This window comes from Meleagris gallopavo, chromosome 16 (genome assembly GCF_000146605.3).
Source record: "Meleagris gallopavo isolate NT-WF06-2002-E0010 breed Aviagen turkey brand Nicholas breeding stock chromosome 16, Turkey_5.1, whole genome shotgun sequence".
Taxonomy (NCBI): Eukaryota; Metazoa; Chordata; class Aves; order Galliformes; family Phasianidae; genus Meleagris; species Meleagris gallopavo.
In genome coordinates this window covers 6022410-6028633 of record NC_015026.2, presented here as the reverse complement: position 1 = coordinate 6028633, position 6224 = coordinate 6022410, and the positions used below count along the sequence as shown (strand labels likewise).

At 38.9% G+C, this 6224-nt stretch overlaps 1 long non-coding RNA gene across 1 annotated transcript; it reads right to left on the bottom strand.

Moving 5' to 3' along the window:
• Positions 1-2179: 2179 nt before the first annotated feature.
• Positions 2180-6125, bottom strand: LOC104913391. Its single transcript, XR_004161496.1, has 2 exons — positions 6022-6125; positions 2180-4762 (listed from the first exon to the last, which is right to left on the bottom strand). It is a non-coding gene; the product is annotated as an uncharacterized LOC104913391 (long non-coding RNA).
• Between the last annotated feature and the right edge of the window lie 99 nt (positions 6126-6224).

Genomic DNA, 6224 nt, shown 5'->3' with positions numbered 1-6224 from the left:
AAGACCCTTCTAAGTTGCTCTACTAGTCCAACCTAGAATACTTACTTAATGGAAAGCATGTTTTCCTTTTAATTTCCACTGATGTTGCATTTGTTTTGCTTACTCATTTGATCAGTTTAGCTGTAAGCAGTCAGAAGCCTGATAATGCTGATTGTACTTAAAATTGTTGGAAGTACAGATACCTTTATCTGAATAGGTCTTAAATTTAAGCTTAAGCGAGAGGCCCGAACTCTCAGATAAGGACTGAAATTGTTGCCAACAGATTTAGGATAATGAGGTCATTTTGCAGCAAGATCTAGCAGCACCTTATTGGATTGCAGATAAGTAACTTTTTAAGAGTAGTATAAACACAATGTGTGAAAGGAATTCAGAGAGAAGCTTTAAAGTTGAAGTTTTTTGAACCTTCAAATTCCTTTCAAATACAACATGTTTCTGATCATGAATGTATTAACAGTTTGCCAACAAGACTAATTTCCAGCTAGAACCAAATAGTTCCATTCTCAGCTAGAACTTTCAGTCTTACCCACTGTAAGAAGTCTGAAATCCCTCAAGTTTTGCTGCCAAGAGTTAACTCTGGCTATTCATTAGCTGTCTTTGAAATACAAGAAAGAACTAGCTGCTTCAGAGTCGGGACCATGTCTCTGAGGATGCAATTCTGTATCTCATGTAGAATGAGCTCTAACCCATTTGAAGCAGTCGACTTCAGTCAGCTGTAAATGCTTTGTAGTTCCAATAGCACGGCTTGAGTTCAAACTGAGCAGAATATTGGGGAAACTGTTCTCCTTAACAGTCTGCACAGCTGCAAATGGAAGTGTGCTCTTATGCCTGTGTAAGAGGGCATGAAGTGTGACAAAAAACTGAGTCACACGTGAACTTACAGTCACCCACAAAGTTGAAGGCATGGCCAAGTACTTTCAGTAGCCCTCCAGATCAGCCTGCAGCAATATGGGACTTGATACTGGTGTGTGCAGTGTTCTTAAAAAATAAGTACACTACTTACTGTTTCTCTTTGGAGGATGAGGGGAAGTATTCCTGAAAGAACTTGAACTTGTATCTTGGGTAACAAGTCATGAGTAACCTGCAGTCATTGGGATGGTCAGGCAGAGGAAGTCTGGATGGTACAATCTCTCTTCCCGTGTATTACTGGTTTTGAGCAGACATTCCTCAGTTGGGCTGCAGGGTTATGTTTAAAGCTTTCTGTTAAGCTGAATTGGATTTTGTTGGAATGATGCCCAGTTCTATTGGGACCGTTATTTTTTCCAAATGCAAGGCTTGGAGTTCTAGGCTGCTGTGAGGTTTCAAAGCTGTCTGGGACAGTTGTGACACTGGCCAACTGTTTGCTTTCCTGTGGGGCCTGCTGGAGGAACTTTTTTTTTCCAGTAAGAACTATTTCAGTTGCAGTACTAACTTAGCAAATCCTTTTTCTTGTGCTTTTCTTGTTTTGAAAAGTACAGCGTAGTGAATGCAACCCATTGTAACTCACAACCGCTTCCTTTGGTATTGAGAGCAAAACAACACGTACTTGGTATAACACAGCAGCTTAGTTTATTTGGAAATACATTTAACTTTGCTGAAGAGTCAGCAGACCTAGGGGAAGGGTACAAGAGAACCATTTGCTGGTAGAACTACTGATCAGTACAAATAGCACTCTGTCACTTTTTTCATTGCAAACTGACATCCTTCCCAGAGCTTAGCCATGTTTACCAGCTCACAGAGAAGTGTTAAATCTACCTCCAATTTCCTTCTCTCTGATGCCTTGCTGCCTTTCTGGTTGGATGAACATCCAAAACTTCAAGAAAAGGCTTTAGGTGTTTTGGTCAAACAGATTTCCTCTTTGCAGGCAGTAACAGGCATTGGAGAATTGGCTCTGAAATGATGGCAGGTGTGCTGTGTGGCCACCTACATGTTCTTGTCTCAAGTTTTCTGCTGGTTTTGAAGTGGGGGGGTGTGCACACTGTTCTGTATTCATTGGGTCATGGAAGCTATGATGCCTGAGGGTAAATACTGTGTTTTTGTCTCATTTCTTAACACAAGGACCAAGATTTCTGCACTGTTCCCAAGTTTAATTTGTTCAATCACAGCTGTTGTGATTGAACCCCATCAGGGCTCTGCTGTGTTCTGGATGGACAGCACTGTATGCCAGTTGCCAGTGCTGCTGACCCCAGCTGAGAACTCAGTCTTTTTTTTTTTAAGTAAGAAAACAACTTTATTGTGGAACAGCATTGCAAACTCCCCATCCAAAGGAGCCACATAAGGAAAACCTTTCAGCCAACGTACTGCTTCTGGAAGTAAAGCTTACTTTCACTAATACTGCTGTTTATCAAGTCCCTCAGGGCATATCATGTTCACATTTGTTGGGCTTTTCCTTCATTTTAATTAGAGCTTTGTAGTCATGCCTGCTGAATCCCAGTGCTGTGTAGCTTCATTTTATGTCAGTGAAATTTTAAATACATACCTATGTTTTGCTGATTGCTTTTTCTTTCTAAGAGAGTGGTGGTAGGCAGCTGTGTGGCACATAAGATGTATCCTGGTCATCAGCACAGCCTGGTTTAAACTCTAAGTCACCTCTTGCCTTCTGATACCTGTATGTGAATCCCTTCACTTACTGGCATTTGTGATACTTGATTGTAACAGAAGCCTTCTAAGGCTTCACTGCAAGTTGTGATTATTTTTTTAACTTCCCTTTGACTTTGTATAGATGTAACACATCTATACCTTAAGACATCAGGAATTATCAGTATCTTAACAGGGTACCAGCAAATTCTGCTGAACTGACCAGAAGTCAGTGGTCATTCCTTGCCCTCCCATGTGTATTTTCCCCTATAGGCAAAGCAGTCCCACCAGAACTCCCATAAGTACACAGGCACTATACAGCCTCCAACTCATACCAGAGTAGCTGTTAACAGCTACAGAGCCTTATATGTTGTGTATCAGCAAGGGTGTCCAACTGTATTTGGCTATTCAGCCTTCGATATGTTTTCTTTCCACATCTTTGAACTAAGTATTTAATGTGCTTCATGTCTTAGTGGAAACCTTTGGTGTTATTTCTTCCTCAACCCTTAAATCTTAAGGATCTTATCGCTGCCAGTCCTGTGTCACAAGTAAGTCTGCAGTGATCCTGGAAATGTGAATGTTCTTCATTGAACCAGTCCAATTCTAGAGAGTTGTTTTTAATTTGTACAAGAACATTTAGATTTACTCTTGATGGTGTTTCTCCTCAAAACTTGCTAAGATACTTTCTCTAAAAACATGTCTATTCTTTTTGGGTAGCTCTGCTGTTGGTATTTTTCCCCCTTATGCGTAACTGTGGTTCTTTTGTATACAAGTGCACATTTAACTTGGCTGGTTTTGCAAAGTTGAAGTTACTCTTCAAAACTTTCTTACTTGAAGGACTTTTTGCTATCAGTTTGTTAATTCTAAGCCTGAGATTGTTATCACATCTTATCATGTACATTTATTTTACTATTTACACCTATCACAATACACTTATATGGAGTAGTCACACACATACCAGCTACTGACAGCTAATATTAAATTCTACAAGTTTTAATCTGCATAGAGACCAGAAATGCATTAAATGGAGAAACACACAAATCTTTCCGTATTGCCCTTAATTTCAAACCTATTGTGTAGAATATGATCATCTTCATACCACAAGTATCTGCTGTATTTTTCTATTTGTCTTGTGGCCAATTTGTATTGGGTAGCTAATGTCTCCCCATGCTTGATAGCTTTTATTTCTCATGGTCATTAATTATGCAATTAATAGTTGGTTTTAAGCTATTAGTTTCTGTGTTGATGTGTTCAGCTCTTCTCCCAGCAGCCCACCACTGGCAGGTAATCTCATAATGCATACAAATTTAGTAGGCAAAAAATTTTGCAATTACCCCTCTGACTCTATGTGAGGAGGAGAGCTATGAGAGAAATAAGACAGCTGGAATAATCCTTTACTTACCAATCACTGTAGCTGTGCTTTCTAGAGCTTTACCAAGACTTATTTTCCCCGGTGAAAGCATATTTTGAGTAACTCAGAAATCAGAGGGTATAAGGTCTATATCTACTTGCAGCATCCTTGTTACTGACATTTAGTTTTGAGAAACAATTCCAAGTGAAACTTCACAGCGAAGTAGTTAACTTACAAGTAGTGTGCTGCTTATTTTGCATGTAACATCAGTTACCCTAAAATTGTTTAATTTAATCTATCGGTTGTCCTACATACTGCAGTGCTATTTGTGGCTCTTATTTTAAAAAGTAGCCAAAATAGAATATTCCAGCAAATGTTTGAGTGTTGTTTGTGAGAGGGAAAACGTATACAACAAATTCTTATGAAGTGACCTACTAAAATTGCTTTTTTACACATTACTTGATGAAACTTCTTTCACTTTTATCACAGGGATATCTTTGTTAACACTATTACAGATCTCTTCTGGTCACTGGACAGCCACTATATGGATTTCTTGCTTTTTTAGGCATGCGTGTTGAGTGATCCATGCAACAGTGAAGAACCTGCCATTGTACATTCCACGTATTACAGCTGTACCACAGTTGATCTTCATTCATTTAGTGGGATGCTGTTAAATGCCTCTACCCTACAGTTTCCTTCAATGAAAACATCTGAAAAGACAACAAACACGGTAGAGAGCCCAGAGCTACATGATGCTGCATTGTGTGGCTCCACAGCAATCTTTAATGATGGCCAATCCTGCCTTGGCAATGGCGGGCTTGCTTGGAGGAGGTTCTGCCTTCTTTTCTGTTGGGCTGCCTGCAGTGTTCAAGACAGGACACCATTACAATCAAGCTATTCCTTCCTGCTTCTGGCTTAAAGTATATAACTAATTATTCTCCCCATCTACCTCCAAACCTTTTAAATTTCTGTTTCAGTGATAATATTCAAGATGCCTTATCCTTATTTTGAGGAAGTAACTAGGAAGGGTTAAAGAATCCAGACATCCCTGAGGGTAAGCTGCTTGCATCTTGTTCAGTCCAGGTATTCATATTCACAGATGCATGGTCAGATAAAAGGTCCTTCCTCAGAGAATCACTTACTGTACTGAGCATCTCTAAATACAGATCTGAAGAATAAGAATCTCAGTAAAGGTTATTCTATCAGGCTTGGATGCCCTAACTAGGAGAACAAGAAAAAGGCAGGCTTCCATTTTTTGGGAGCCCTAACAGTGTATTTAATAAACACAAAATAAATTAACAATGAAGATAAGTCATGCTAAAAGGATATAAATAATTAGCGATGGATCTCGAAAATGTTTCTGCAAACCTCATACTTCAGTCATTGCATGTTTTCCTGAATGTTCTATAGCAAGGTGTTGATCTATGCAAAGTGGTGTTTGGATACTAACCTCTTCAGCATGGGACCAAATTTACCATCCATGGACACTGCTCTCACTTAACCATTTCCATGTCTGACAGGTGAAAATCAATCTAATAATTCCTTTTAAAATTCCTGCTGTGACAATTTTGTGTGAAAATTGGAGCTAAAAGCTTCCCAGGGATCAAGAAATGTGTGTGTTTGTAGTACTATCTGTAATCAATTTGGTTGAGATGACTGAAGTTTATTTTTGGTGGTAAGATGCAGGAGACTTGGGGCAGCTGTGGAAGTTAAAAAAAAAAAAAAAATTTGCAATTATACATCTTGCCAGCTGTAAACTAGACAGTCTTGACTTCAGATATCCTACCATATAGCTTATGAGGGTTTTCCAGACATTTTTGTGAAACTAGAAGGGAAAATGATTAGAAGAAAAAAAATAACACCAACAACCAGTTGCTTACAAAAGCAGGTTGTGCTAATATGCATATACCAATATAATTTGCATATTTAAAATGTAAAAAACAATCTTTAAGTGGTGGTATGTGGATTCAGGTTTTAAGGGATAAATGGGCATCCAAATTCTAAGTGGCTGTAGTCTAGGTTTGGCAGTGGTTGGCCCAACATCCACTGATAACACCCTTCTATCCAGTTGTCCTTGGGATTATTCCTCTTATCTTTCTTAATGTTTAGGAACTCACTGGTAAGGGACTGTGTTGCTTTGTCTAAGGGTTTTAACTTAGTACGTAGAAATTCAGCCATCTCCTTGTCTTCTTCTTTCTCTCTGGAAAAAAAGGAAGTATGTTAGTCTATACTTTCTTGGCAAACAGGACAGTAAAAGCCACAACAGCTATGATCAAATCACTAGTAAATGAGGGGCTTTGTTCTTGTCAAAAGCTTTTTT